Source organism: Delphinus delphis, chromosome 10 (genome assembly GCF_949987515.2).
Source record: "Delphinus delphis chromosome 10, mDelDel1.2, whole genome shotgun sequence".
Taxonomy (NCBI): Eukaryota; Metazoa; Chordata; class Mammalia; order Artiodactyla; family Delphinidae; genus Delphinus; species Delphinus delphis.
This window is the reverse complement of record NC_082692.2, coordinates 2,744,465-2,759,108: the sequence shown is the minus strand read 5'-3', so window position 1 is coordinate 2,759,108 and position 14,644 is coordinate 2,744,465. Positions and strand designations below refer to the sequence as shown.

The following is a 14,644-nucleotide window of genomic DNA, read 5'->3' as shown; positions in this document are numbered from 1 at the left end:
ACACTGGATAACAGGTAGCACAGGACAGTCACCCCAGAGAGAAGAGAAACAAATAAAATGATGTCTACAATGACCTCCAGCTTCCTGCCTTGAGAAATTTTCCAGACCCTGGTACAGAAAGGGAGACCCAGTCAGAGCCCAGGGTCTCGCTGAGCTGAGGAGACATTAGAACTGGGAGTCCAAGGAGGCCAAGGCAGCTAAAGTTCACAGGACTGAGCATCAGCGAGCAGAGCCGAACAACGAGACAGGTGCAGAAATTCCTACCTGCCTCTTAAAAGGATACCTATGATTCCACTGGGCCCACCAGATAAACCAGGATAACCTCCCATTTCAAGATCCCTAACTCAGTCCCACCTGTAAAATCCCTTTTGCTGTGTAAGGTAACAAACTTACAGCCTCCAGGGATTAGGCTGTGGCCATCTTTGGAGGGGCTGATATTCCGCCTACCCCGGTGATATAAATAAATGATGGCTCAAATTTTAAAATGGGAGGGAAGAGGCCAATATTCCTTGCAGAATATTCCAAATCACTTAAGCAACTACTCCCTGTCCACAACATGAAGCTTCACCTCCTACATCCTCAAGCACGGGCTGGACTCAGTTCTTGCCTCCAAAGAACAGAGTATGAAAAGGGGGAAGTAGTAATTGTACCGCAGAAACTTTGCAAACGCCGCCTTCACCAAGTGATCGGGGTTACTATCACAGTGAGAAGCTGTGTTGGCAGAAAGCACCCCGACACGATGCGAGGAGAAGGCCACTTCACCTCTGTGAGATCCTCCCCAGAGACCTATGGCTCCAGTCCAGTCATAAACAAAACATCAGACAACTCCAAATTGAGGAACATTCTGTGAAATACCTGACTGGTGCTCCTCAATGCTGGAAAGGTCATGAAAAACAAAGGAAGGCTGAGAAACTGTCACCAACCAGAGGAGACTCAGGACATGACCAAATGCCACGTGGTGCCCTGGATGGGATCCTGGAAAAGGAAAGGGATATTAGTGGGAAAACAAGTGACATCTGGATAAAGTCTAGAGTTTAGTTAATAGTAATGTATCAATATTGGTTTTTTGACACATGTACCGTACAGTGGCAACGTAAGTTATCCAATCAGGGGAAGCCATGTGAGGGGCATATGGGTGCTCTCTCTATTATTTTTTATAACTTTTCTGTAAATCTAAAATTATTCTAAAATTTTAAAAAATTAAACCAAAATAAAGGTTTGTTTTCAGACGCACAAAGGCTGAAAGGATGCATTGCCAGCAGATGTGCACTTCAAGAAGTATTCAAAGCAATCCTTCAGGCAGAAGGAAAATGCCGCCCGATGGAAATCTGGGTCTACATCAAAAACCCAAGAACCAGAAACGGTGACTACATGGTAAGACTCTTTTCCTATTATTTATATCTCTTTAAAAGATAATTAACAATAAACGTGTATTGTGGCATTTATAACATACATAGACGTGAAAGATGTGACAATAGCACAAAAGTCAAAGGGGGAAAATACATGCAAGTGTGCAGTTTCAGGTTCTGATACTATATGTGAAGTGGTGCAATATCATGTGAAGATACACCGTGATAAAAGTTCGAGATGCACACTGTCAACCCTAAAGCAACCACTGAGATAACAAAAGCTTACAGCTAATAATAGCTAATAAGCCAACAAATGGGATAATATATAATAAAAAATGAGATAAAAGAAAATCAATCTTTTCTGCCAAAAAAGGCAGAAAAGAGAGGAACAAAGGAACAAACAAAAAACAGATGGAAAAAATAGGAAACAAACAGCATGATGGTGGATTTATACCCAACCATATCAATAATCACATTAAGTGTATGTGGTCTAACACCCCAATTAAAAGGCAGAGATTGCTGTACTGAATTAAAAGATAAAAACTGCTCAACTACACACTGCCTTCAAGAAACTCACTGTAAGTAAAGAGACATAAGTAAGTTAAAAGTAAAAGGGTGGATAAAGATATATCACGCTCACTGTAACCAAAAGAAAGCCGACGTGCCTATGTTAACATCAGACAAAGTAGGTTTCAGAGCAACAAATGTTATCAGAGATAAAAAGGATTATTTTATAATGATACAGGTGTCAAGATAATGATTGAGAGAATATAACAATCCTAAATGTTTACACATGTAATAAGGAAGCTTTAAAATATAGAAGAAAAGGCTGATAGAACGACAAAGGTTAACAGAAGAAGTCACAGTAATAGTGAGAGACTTCAGTAGCCCTCTGCCAACAAGCGGTAGAAAAAATAAACAGAAAACCAACAGGCTATAAAAGACCTGAACAATACCATCAGCCAAATCAACCGAATTGAATTCGTTTATAGAATACTTTATGCAGCAATCGTAAAATACACGTTTTCAAGGGCACACATAACATTTACCAGACAGACCATATTCTGGGCCGTAAAACAAGCCTCAACATGTTTTAAAGGATGCAAGTCATGTAAAGTACATTCTCTGACCACAGTTAATAATCAACAGTAGAAAGATCTCTGAAAAAAAAATCCTCAAATATTTGGAAACTAAATAGTATACTTCTAAATAATCCATGGGTCAAAAACAAATCAAAAGGTGCAAACTATTACATACAGGATGGTTGGACAACAAGGTCCTACTGTACAGCACAGGGAACTATATTCAATGTCCTGGGATATATCATAACGGAAAAGAATATTAAAAAGAATGTATACATATATATATATATATATATATATATATGTATAACTGAGTCACTTTGCTGTCCAGCAGAAAATAATACAAAACTGTAAATCAACTATACTTCAATTTAAAAATAATAAAAAATAAATCAGAAGGAAAGTTAGAAAGTATTTTTAACACAATGGAAATGAAAATACAACATATCAAAATCTGCAGGATGCAGATGCAGCAGTGGAGATCCTAATAGGACTTCCCCATCCCCCTGGGCCCTGCTCAGACCTCACCTCAAGGCTCTGAGCTCACTGGAAACCTTAAAACCAGAGACACTGCTGAGATGCAGATAAGATCCGAGGCAGCCTGGCGAGGCCAGTGTGAGTGGCTCTGCTGCAGCCCAGCCGCGCGGCTCAGCCTGAGGCCAGCCAGCCGTCTTCCCAGCCGCCCTCAGGAGGTGCATACCTCTCCGGCACATTTCTACAGGCCACGGGGCTCTCAGGGCTGCTTCTAGCAGTTAAAATTCCTACAAGTTAAGGTTTCCTGTTAACTTACCTAGTCATCTGAATCCCACAGTACACGGAAAGCTGCTGAGGGCAGAGATGCTGTCTGCTTCACTTTGGCCCCTCTCAGTGTCAAGCACGAGAACTATGGCTGAACTTAAGCATCTTAACTGCAACTTAACGCCTCCACTTGGAAGTCAAAAGTGCATTTTTTATAACAGCTGCATCATATTCTATTCTAGTTATTCCCTAACATTGCTCTGGTATGCATCTTATGGTAACACGTCAAGATGAATCCTTCACTCCCACTTCATTTCACTGTCCTTCTCCTAGTCTTCAATTTTGTCTAAATAGCACCACCATATACCTTCAAGCCAACGCCTAGAAGTTATCCTTAACTCATATCCTTCTTTCATACCCCACAGCCATCCATTCGTCCTAAGGTCCTGAAGTCTCTCTGTCCAAAACACATGGCAAGTCGACTTCCTTCTCTCCATCTTCACTGCTCCACCTTGGTTCAAATTCATCTCTTATCTGAATTAAATTGACCCCTGACTGCTGTTTCGCTCCTCCATCCATTTCCAACTCTGCCTCCAGACTGGCCTTTTCAAGACATCTTCCTACTTACACTTTTCCAATAATTTCTCTTTAATCTCAGGATAAAATCCAAACTCTGAACATAACCTACAAGGTCCTAAATGATATGGTCATTTCCTACTCTTCCTCCTTGGCTTTGTCCTTCCTCCCCATCTCTTGCTAGATTAAAGCCTCAGCAGTCTCTCCTCTGTTCCTTGAACTCCCAAGCTTCTTCCTGGTGCAGGGCTTTGGCACTGGTTCCCTCTGCTGGGCACCTTCTCCCCTCAGACATTCGTATGTGTAGCTTCTTGCCATCATCTGGCTTTCAACTCAAACCCGACCTCCTCTGAGAAGTCTTTCTTGACAAAGCCCCAGCCAGCACCTTTTAAAATCAGGACCCTGGTGTATTTTCTACACGATATTTAATATTGAAATTATTTTATTTGTCTATTATTTTTCACCTCCTTGCAGCAGAATGTGAGCTCCCTGGAAGCAAGGCTCTGGTTCACCACCATCTTCCTGGTGTTTAGGACACACCAGGCTCACGGCAACCACTCATAAGCACCTCCCGAAGACGCTGAGGAATGAACTGCAATTCTCAATATCTGTAATTTATCAGAAAAAGTAAACATTTTCCTGTGGAAAATTTCAATAGAAAGGAATATAGTTATCCAGATTCAATGTAATCATTTCTTGATGGGCTTGAGACCTGCAATTAGTACTCAATATGAATTCAAAAAGGTAGAGCAGCGACAGAGTTGATCCTAGCTTCTGAAAATCAACTGAGTACAAAGTTTTAAGAAATCGTTGCTTAGGAATATACAATTAAGCAAGTTAACCCCAGCTCCATTAAAAAGATTTATGGCCTTTGGTGTATCTGCCATTACTTTATTTGAGTTAGGAAGGAATTTATTGCCTTTAAATACCCAGCATTAGTGACAGAAAAGGTGAAACAGCCCATGGGTCATCTCAAGTTTTATCTACTATTTCTCTTTGAAAATATACACTTCCACTGAGTCCTTATTCCCTTGAATATATTAAAGAGTAGAATCCTCTGAAAGACACATAATTTTAGAGCTCTCTACCTTCTGTGGCATTCCCAAAGAAGATCAAAAGAGCATACTATAGTGTCTACCCTACAACAGTGCCCACTGCTGATCTAAAGGCCTGCTCTGTACTGGGTAGTGTGGGCTTTGGCTCACAACAGGAATCGGATAAAATATCTTCTGAAGATAGAGCATCTTTCCCCACTTGCCACATACGCACATCTCTCCACAGCCCCAAGGCCTCCCCTGCCCACCCCGGACCACAGTGGCAGCTCCCATCTCCAGCTCTCCCGAGTCTGCCTGTCGGAAGAGTTCCGTACTCTTCACTGGGCCAAACAACCAGGCACTCTGCATAATGAACAAAACATTTACTGTCTCATAATGTACCTGACATCAGGGCCACCAGAGAGCCGTGAAACAAGCACAGGTGTGCACAGGTGCGTGTTATCTCAGGGCACCTGGACGAAGGGACAAAGGGCAGGGCTGAAGTCAAGCCAGCTGAGTTCGCCAAGCCAGGTTCTCATGGGGCTGCATATGCCCGGCTGAGGCACCCTTTCTCATCCAAATACACGTGTGCCACGTGGATTAAGGCTGGGAAAAAAAAAAGATTCCTCAACTCTCCTAAGACCTGCAAAACAAGAAGGTGGTCTCTCCTCTCAGACCAATCTGATTCTTTTCGCTGAAGAGGAATGGAAACTGAAGGATATCAGAGGTCAGAGACTGGCCCAAAGGGTTTTCATGGTCCCTTCATTCCCACACCAAGGCAGCTAGTGCCCGCACTGCTTCCAGCCCTCTGCCTGAAGGGGGTCTGGATGGCGCTCTGTATTTAATGGACAGGTGACGACCAAGGCAGCAGTCTTCTCCATCTGAATGTCTTCACTCTGGTGGGACATCCTCCAAAGCGAGGAGGTTCTCAGGGCCTTTCAACTTGCTCTGGGGCAGAAATTATGGGCCCGAGTTAATAGTTAATCACAACTCTCTTAACTCAATTGGTTCAATGAAGGACAATTATTTTCTAGTCTTACTTTTCTAGTAAGAAAATGGAAAGCTCATATCGGATATCAACTATACTTCAATATGAAAAAAAGTGAAAAAATAAAAGAAAATGGAAAGCTAAGTCATACAGTTTGTAAACCAAGAGAGGATCCCCCCCAGAAAATTTGCAGAAATTACCTATTCTCCCTATTGATCATAACAGATAGCTTATCTGTTGGGAAAGAGACTCAGAACTATTTGGAGAACCTTGGTTAAAAATAATCAACAACTGGGCATATATCCAGAAGAACTAAAAGTAGTGTACACCTAAGTTCACACAACATTATTCACAACAGCCAAAAGGTGGAAGCAGTGTCCATCAACAGATGGATGGATAAACAAAGTGTCATCTACAGATACAGTGGAATATTGTTCTGCCTTTAAAAGGAAGGAAATTCTGACACCTCAGGCTACAATGTGGATGAACCTTGAAGACATCATGATAAGTGAAATATTCCCATTGCAAAAGACAAATATTGTATGATTTTACTCATATGAGGTCCCTAGAGGAGTCAAATTCGCAGACAGAAAGTAGAGAAGCGATTGGGAGAGGAAAGAATAGGGAGTTGTTGTTTAATGGGTGCGGAGTTTCATTTTGGCTACATGGAAACTTCTGGCAACTGGATGCCCAGTGTTGTCACTGTACTTGAAGCAGCTGGATTGTATCCTTAAAAGGCTCTAAGAAGGTAAATTTTATGTTACGTGTATTTTGGCACAATTTAAAAAAACAATCAGCAACAATTACAATTCATTAATTTCATCCTTTTCCTTTAATAAAAATCTCCACATATTAATGTCAGATGGTCTTAAACCCATAAACGTATTTTCCTGGGAGTTTTCCATCAAACCTCTCTAATCTGTAATCCTTTTCCATTTATATCAGATTCATTTATCTGAATTCAATTTAACACAGAGGAGACTCACTTGGATTAAAATAATAAGGTGTTTGATTTTTTTTGACACAATATTTGTATTTTCTGACTTTAAAAAAAGTATTGCTTACCAGAAACTCTGTATGTATGTTTTCACCGTAATCCATGTCCTTGGTTCTCTGATCACACAGAGAAAACACTGTGGTTCAGCGTCTGAGCTTCCAGAGCAGGTCATCCACTTAGTAATTGGGAGACGCTGGGCAAGCTACTTAGGCTCTCTGTGCTTCAATTTCTTGATCTGTAAAATAACAAACATAGTTGTACCGACCTCTGTGGTAATGTTGGATGATACGCGTGGCACATTGCGGCTTTCCCATATTGCTCAACTTAAGTTATTGAACTTAAGGGTTACTGAACTCCTACTGATGTTGTTATAGCAAATTTGGGTCCTAAGACCCTCCCTCCCCTGCGGCTTCCTGGACCGGTTCTACTGGAGCCTCACTCTCCCTTCTCTGCCTCAGCAGAAAGAGTGGAGACCTGCTGTTCCACAGCTTCTCCTCAACAAACTCATCACTCCGTGGGCACCCAGGGCTCAGCTGCACTCCAGCAGAATCCTCTGCTGCTGCCGCCTGACACACAATGAACGATCAAAAGATGTCTGCTGGGACTTCCCCAGCAGTCTAGTGGTTAAGACTACGCGCTTCCACTTCAGGGGGCGCAGGTTCCATCCCTGGTCAGGGAACTAAGACCCTGCATGCTGCACAGCATGGCAAAAAGAAAAAAAACAAAAATGTCTGCTGAAGGAGGGAATGAATGAATGAATCAACCAGTCAATTTTCCAGCCTTGCTACATGCTGCCAATAAGTTAATGAAGCAGGTGACCATGGCAGATGAACGGCAGATCCTTCCTTTTAGGTCAATAATGTTAATAAACACTTTGTCTCAACTTCCTGTGATTGACAGCAACACTAATGGGTTAATTCCATCTGGGCTGGGTACCTGTGGAGTCTCTGTAAAGTACACGATGATATTCATGAAGGCTGCCTGCAACTTTAATTGGGCTGAAAATGCTGGGTGGTAGGGTAGGGAATGTGCACCATATTTCTTTCCCATGAGATCCCACAGATGCTTAGAACGAAAAGAGTTATTCAAGATAATAATCATATTGTAATAAACAAAGTATTACAGTGGCTGGGTTGGCCTTGTGAATTCTCTACAATGAATCCGCTTACTTCAATTTACTTCAAATTGTTCAGCAGGATCAAAGACACTGTTGAAGAAGGAGAATCAATGGTCCTGCTCTAATCAGCAGAGATCCAATAGCCTAGCTGAGAACCCAAGATATGGCATCATCGAGTGCAGCACTGCCCAGTGCAGTACTGGGAAGGGAGGGATGGGCAGCCCACAGCAGGCACATCAGAAACAGAAAATCCAAGGGGCCAAATGCAAGAGACCAAACAGAATGACGCAACGTAAAATGAAACCAACAGGAAGCAGCCATTATAACCTTCCTCCACGAGGTAAGTGTGAGCACTTCTAAAATGAAAATAAACTGTCAGCAGGAAAAGAGAAACTATAAGAAAGGGCCAAATGGAAATTTTAGAACTGAAAAATAGAATGTCTGAAAGAAACAAGGCACTTGGGAGGCGCAAGAGCAGAATGGAGATGACAGAAAAAGTTCCCTGAACTTGAAGATGGAGCCATAGGAATGATCCAACCTGAAGAACAGACAGGAAAAGGGCAGAAACATAAACAGTCACAGGGACCTGTGGGACAACACCCATATCACTGGAGTCCCTAAGAAGAGGAGAAAGATGTGTGACAGTCAAAATATTTGAAGAAATAATGACTAAAAACTCCTCAAATTTAGTGAAAGACATAAATTTAGAGATTCAAGAAGTTCAGGGAGCCCCAAACAAGGTAAACTCAAAAAAATAAATAAACCCATGCATATACACATCAAAATTAAACTGCTAAAAACCAAAGATAAGGTCTTGAAAGCAGCCGTAGCAAAATGATACATTATGTGTAGGGGGATAATAATCAAATACCACGGATGCTAGAGAATACAAAGGATTCCTTGTCAGAATTCATAAAAGCGGTGGAGTGAAATCTTTAAAGGGCTGAAAGAAATACCAGCGCAGAATTCTATATGCAGTGAAAACATCCTTCAGGGGTGAAGGTAAAATAAGGGTATTCTCAGGTGAAGGAAAACAAAAGAATTCACTGCGGGTACGTTTGCTCTAAGAGAAATTGCTAAAGGAAGTTTCCGCTGGAGGAAGATGTTCCCAGAGGGAAACTTGGAACTTCAGGAATGAAGGAAGCACAATAAAAATGATAAATGTCTGGTTAAGTGATATTTTTCTCTTTTTAAGTTCTCTAAAATATGTATGAAGGCTGAAAGCAACAATTTAACATTGTCTGGGAAGCTGTCAGTGTATGTAAATACGATACATGTGACACCGTAAGATAAAGGGGGAGGGTAAAGAGACCTATGTGGTTGCAAGCCTTCTAGGTTTTTCCTGAAGCTGTAAAAAAAAAAAAATTAACTCTAACTAGACTGTAAAAACTTAGACCTGGGTATTATAATCCTTAGAGCAACAGCTAAAAAAAACACAAAGGGATATAGCCAAAAAACTAACTGATATATTAAAATAGAATACTAAAAAAATACTCAGAGGAAGGCAGAAAGGGGGAACAGAAGAAGGAAAAGCGGAGGAAACAAACAGAAAATCACAAAATGGTGGGACTAATTCAACTACGTGGATAAACACATTACATCACACCATTTCAAAAACAAAGATGGTGAGATTGGATTTAAACCAAAGAAACCTATATACTGTCTACAAGCAACCGACTTTAAATATGAGGATATATTGGGTTGACCAAAAAGTTCGTTCGGGTTTTCCCATAAGCTGTTACAGAAAAACCCGAACGAACTTTTCGGCCAATCCAATACATACATTAAAAGTTTGGAAATAGATAAATCCCAAAGAAAAGAAAGCTGTATTGTCTATATTAATATCAAATAAAGTACGCTTCATATCAAGGAAAATTATTTATCAGAGATTAAAAGGGACAATACATAATGATAGAACAGTCAATTCATCAAGAAGACATACACTCATCAATTTGTATGCACCTAACAACAGATCATGAAGCCGAAACTGATAGAACTGAATGGAGACATAGGTAAATTCACAATTGTACTTGGAAACATCAACATCCCTCTCTCAGAAATCTACAAAACAAGCGGACAGAAAATCAGTAGGTGACATTTAGAGAATACCCATCGGACCGTGAGAGAATACCCATTCTTTTCTAAGGTACGTGGAAACGTCACCAAGATAGACCATATGCTCTCAACGTATGGTTTGCTAAACAAACTTGAGCAAATCTAAAGGAACTGAATTCATACAGACTCTGTCCTTGGACCATAAGGGAATTAAACTCCAAGGCCCATGTTCTTCACTGGCTCCCAGAGCTGCCTGCGTTGACCATCAGTTGCCTATGGAAGTAATTTGCTTGATAATTCACCCTTCATTGGCTGCCTCTGCTCTCCTGTCTTACTTTCCTACCTCACACCAATGTTTCCTGGGATCATTTCCCAAACAAACTCCTTTCTTGGGGTCTGCTTCTAGGAGAACCCAAGCTCTGACTACTGCATAGGCAGTTAATTCTTGTTATTCATGGAAGTTAGATTCTCCAAAGTCAATGTAGTTAGTGAATACTGAATTAGCGGATACCGACCCATGGCTCCTAGGAAAAACAAAGGGCCAGGTTCCTGTGAGCCTCTGGTCAAAACATTTTCATCAACTGGTCAACACAGAACCTTGTTTGATATGTATTTTTGTTTAAACACGTCTTATTTAATATATATTGCTGCTCATGCCAGCAGCACTGTAGCTCATGCCTGAATGATGTATCTTCCCCGTAAGGCATGTCACAGCCTTCTTGCTCTTAGGGACACTGGACAGCACTTCGCACTAGACTTGGGGACCATTTAAACAGCAGAATCACCCCCAGCACCACCACTACCAACAACAAAAAACAAAAATGTGGAAAACATTATACTAAATAGACCACAAAAAGGACATGTATTTACAGTGTGGGATAGAACAAGAAGGCAGAGGTCTCCGTGATCAGTCTCAGCTGGCAACACGCGTGCAGGGAGACTCAAGTCTGTACGTGTCTGCAAATAACAGAGGAAGCCCCGGGGGTACTGATTTTGAGGTTACGAATAAATTTTCACAAGTTAGGTGAATTCTCAAATACAGAATCTGAGAATAGTGAGGATGGACTGTGTCTTTTCAATCTTTTTTTAAAGTCTTAAAGTGGTGATTTATGAATAGAACTTTAAACTTTCTTATACAGAAAGGAGAGTCCGGGTCACCTTTGCTGGTCAGCAAGGATGCCCTCTGTTCCACCAAACAGGGATGCTCTCTTTCAAAACCCTGGAACCAACGTATACTATATAACACTGTGCTGAATACAGAGCTTATGGGTTTTTTGTGGCTCTTTTCAGCTGACCTTTTATTGTGGCCATTGTTCTTGTTCTTTTCTATGCATTTGGACAGGTTATAAGTTAAGCTTTGGTGTAAACATGAAGAACTGGGAGGACCCTGGAAAAAAACCTGCCATTTCTTACACAATAATATCTATCGGTTCCAATCATTCTCAGACGGGGATGCCTAAGGGAGATTTCTTTGCCAGTTGAAAAGTAATCCTAGAGCCCAAGGCTGGTTTAATGTTTGCACAAACACCCCCCAAAAAGTGGATAAAACCAGCCTTGGGTGAATGAACACATCCCACAGGTGATGAGAACTACAGCAGGGGTAGAACAGTGGGTCAAATGTTTACTTCTGAAATGTCTTTCTTCTCTAAATCACAACTATTGGGACTAGGAAAGAACACTCAAATGCATATAAGAGTCCAGAAGACTACCATTACTATCTCTGACATGAACATACAAGGCTGTGTAGGAAGATGATACAAAGCCTAACTAGGAAAAAAAAAGAGCATTAATTTGGAAAAGAAAGCATCATAGCAGCATAGGTTTAACTGATCTCAAGCAACGTCATTGCAGGAAACAGTTGCGATACAGAACACAGAACGTGACTAACGATCTTTAATGACTAATGGAAGACATAACATATTTTCCCCCCAGAAATTTATAGAGTTAATAATACCATAGTTTCCTTGGTACCACTTTTTCTAGTTTGTTTTACTGCAGGAACCTAGCAATAGTCAAATTCTTTCTCCATTAGCTACCACTCACTGAAAAAGAAATATTTCAAAGCACAAAAACACTGATGTTAATTCCTTCTGACAACTTAATAAAAAGGTAGCAATTTACTCACAACATATTATCAAACATGGAAAAATATGGCGGAGATAAGAACTTTTAACACACATTCACAGGGTATTTTGTGTCACGGAGTGTGTCAGGAGAAGGGCAGTGGGGTTTACCGTAAGGGTAGGAGACTTCCCCGGGTGTCCCTTGGGTGAGTAATAAGACAAATGACTCACCACACACATAACACAGTGACAGCTACTTGGAGAAAGAGAAGCCTGAGAAGATCACCAGAGATCTCCTGTGAAATCACAGAAGGAGGGGACACACCCAGTGGAGGGTCAGAGGAGACTTCCTAGATAAGATAGTGCCTGGAATGAGACAACATGCAAATACAGAGAGAGAAACTGAGCATCCCAAGTTCACCGGAAACGAAAAGGTTCAAGTGTGGGGCTGGTGAGAGATAAACTGGGCCGTAGGCTAGGGCCAAGTCTTGAGGACCGTATACGTCAGGCTAAGAAGTTTGGATTTGTTCGGAGGCGAAGGGGTCCCACTGTGAGATTTTCAGCCAAGCGGGGGATGATTAGGGGAGAATTATGAGTATCGTGTCAGGTTTACAAGGTAGGGAGATCAGTCAGGAAGCAGGAAGAGAGTGGATTGCAGATGCAGGGCTGAGATCAGCAAAACCGGTCAGTGGCTGTTATAGGAACCCAGTAATCTAAGCAACAGTAACCCAAACATGATAAGTGCCTGAGGTAAGACAGTGGTAGGGGAAAAGGGGGGGAAATGAAAAAATACTTAGGAGGCAGGATCACCAGGACACAGCAACCAACAGAAGTGATGTGTCAGTGAGACAGAGGGAGCCCGGGTGCTTCCGGCTCCCGGTCTGCATGGTTAACTGAATAACGGTGTCAGAATGTCCCTCGTGACTGAGCACGACAGGCTTTTCACACATCATTATAACAGCACCTGATGGTTTAAAGATCAGAAATTAAAATAATACTACGACTGCAGGAGTGTCAAACATGGTAGATTCTACTCTGTAATGTTAAAAAAGAAACATTTAGCTCCAACACTGAGCACAACACTGTGCCCCTAAGACTCATTACAGCAGCGGACAGCTCCTCCCGGGCACCTGCGGCCACGAGGGGGTATCAGGGATTCTCTGCACGCAGAACAGGATCGACTCCCCTCCTAGGCAGACCCCTCCCCTGCAGTCAATACTCAAAGATCTAACCAGATGGGACGTCCCCCTCCCAAAGCCTTCATAAGCACTGGGGGAACCCGCTCATATCACAGCATGATTACAGCTTTAGGTGAGGTCTCGGCTGGGCTTCCGCGTTTCTTTTTTTTTCTTTTTATCTTTTTTTTTGCGGTACGCGGGCCTCTCACTGTTGTGGCCTCTCCCGTTGCAGAGCACAGGCTCCGGACGCACAGGCTCTGCGGCCACGGCTCACGTTTTTACACTGACTCTATAAACCAGTTTTTCAAATTCTTTTTTATCATCCTGCTGGTTCCCTAATTAATGGGTTAGGTAAATCTTTGACACGTGCTCCTGTATTTTTTAAATGATACTTTGACAAAAACGGCAAATTTCCCATACCCCACTTTTCTGTGTAAAATATAGTAGGCATAAGCCTGAGAAGTCTTCACTTGTCTTACGAAAAGTGTCACCATCCCAATATGCTTCCCAGTAAGGAATTTTTTTTAAATTAATATTTCTGTGAGCGGTGTTTCCCCTTCCGGAGCCCAGTACCTCAATCTCTTCTCAGGCATTTCCATTCCCTCCGAGGGTTACTTACGTCAGCCTGAGAGAGGGTCTCAGGCCTTTGAGAGGCTCAGCTCAGCCTACCAACCATCACCTTGTAACATCTGGAGAAAGGGTTCAGAATAAGTCCAAACTGTTCTACACGGCCTTCAGTCTTGCCCCCCACCTATGATGAAGCACAAATAATAAAATTACTTGGGACTTCAACCACTTGCAAGTCTCAGGTCCTCGGGGAAGTCATCTAATTAATCTTCGCGGCCCTCACGTTACACATCAGCAAAACAGGGCGACAGCATTTTCCCTGCAGGGCTGCTCAGAGGACAAGAACGAGCCTGGCTCACTCTAGCTGGTCCGCAGGTGTCAACTCCCTTCATCTAAAAATCGGAATTTTTTCCTCCGGGACCTGGACGAGGCGACAAAGGCCCTTCTAACTCTCAGGGATTCTTCCCCATAAAAACAGTTTGTTAAATGCTTTGGCAGAACTCCAAAACACCCTGAGACGGTGACTGACCTGAAAAGCTGGATTTAAACTGTTCGACAGAGAATGTCTGACGCCCCCACTCTACCGGGTCTTCGAGCCGCTCACTTTGCGGAGCGAACACGTGCCTTTCACGCGCCCTCGGCTGCCTCCCCGCCTCCGGCCTCAAACGCCGGGTCAGCCGGTGCTCCCGCCAACCCCGCAGGGCCCTAGGGCAGAGCCACACGCCTCCCGCCCCCGGCCCCGCCCCGGCCCCGCCCCGGCCGCTGATCTGACCCAACCTATCACTCCCGGCCCCTCCCCCCGCGCGGGCCCCGCCCCCGGCCCCGCCGCCACCTGTCGCCTTCAGGCCCGCCCCAGCCCGCCCTCCCCGGGCTCCGGCCCCGCCCCTGGCCCCTATCCAACCT

General features: G+C 42.8%; 1 long non-coding RNA gene across 1 annotated transcript in view; it reads right to left on the bottom strand.

The window, feature by feature from the left end:
• Positions 1-13,978, bottom strand: part of LOC132431832 (uncharacterized) — a 36,742-nt gene extending 22,764 nt beyond the window's left edge. The window contains exons 1-4 of the long non-coding RNA XR_009520810.1: positions 13,794-13,978; positions 6,830-6,996; positions 4,207-4,350; positions 856-975 (exon numbers count right to left, since the gene is read on the bottom strand). This is a non-coding gene — a long non-coding RNA (uncharacterized lncRNA). The remainder of the gene's footprint in view (positions 1-855; positions 976-4,206; positions 4,351-6,829; positions 6,997-13,793) is intronic.
• Positions 13,979-14,644: the final 666 nt, after the last annotated feature.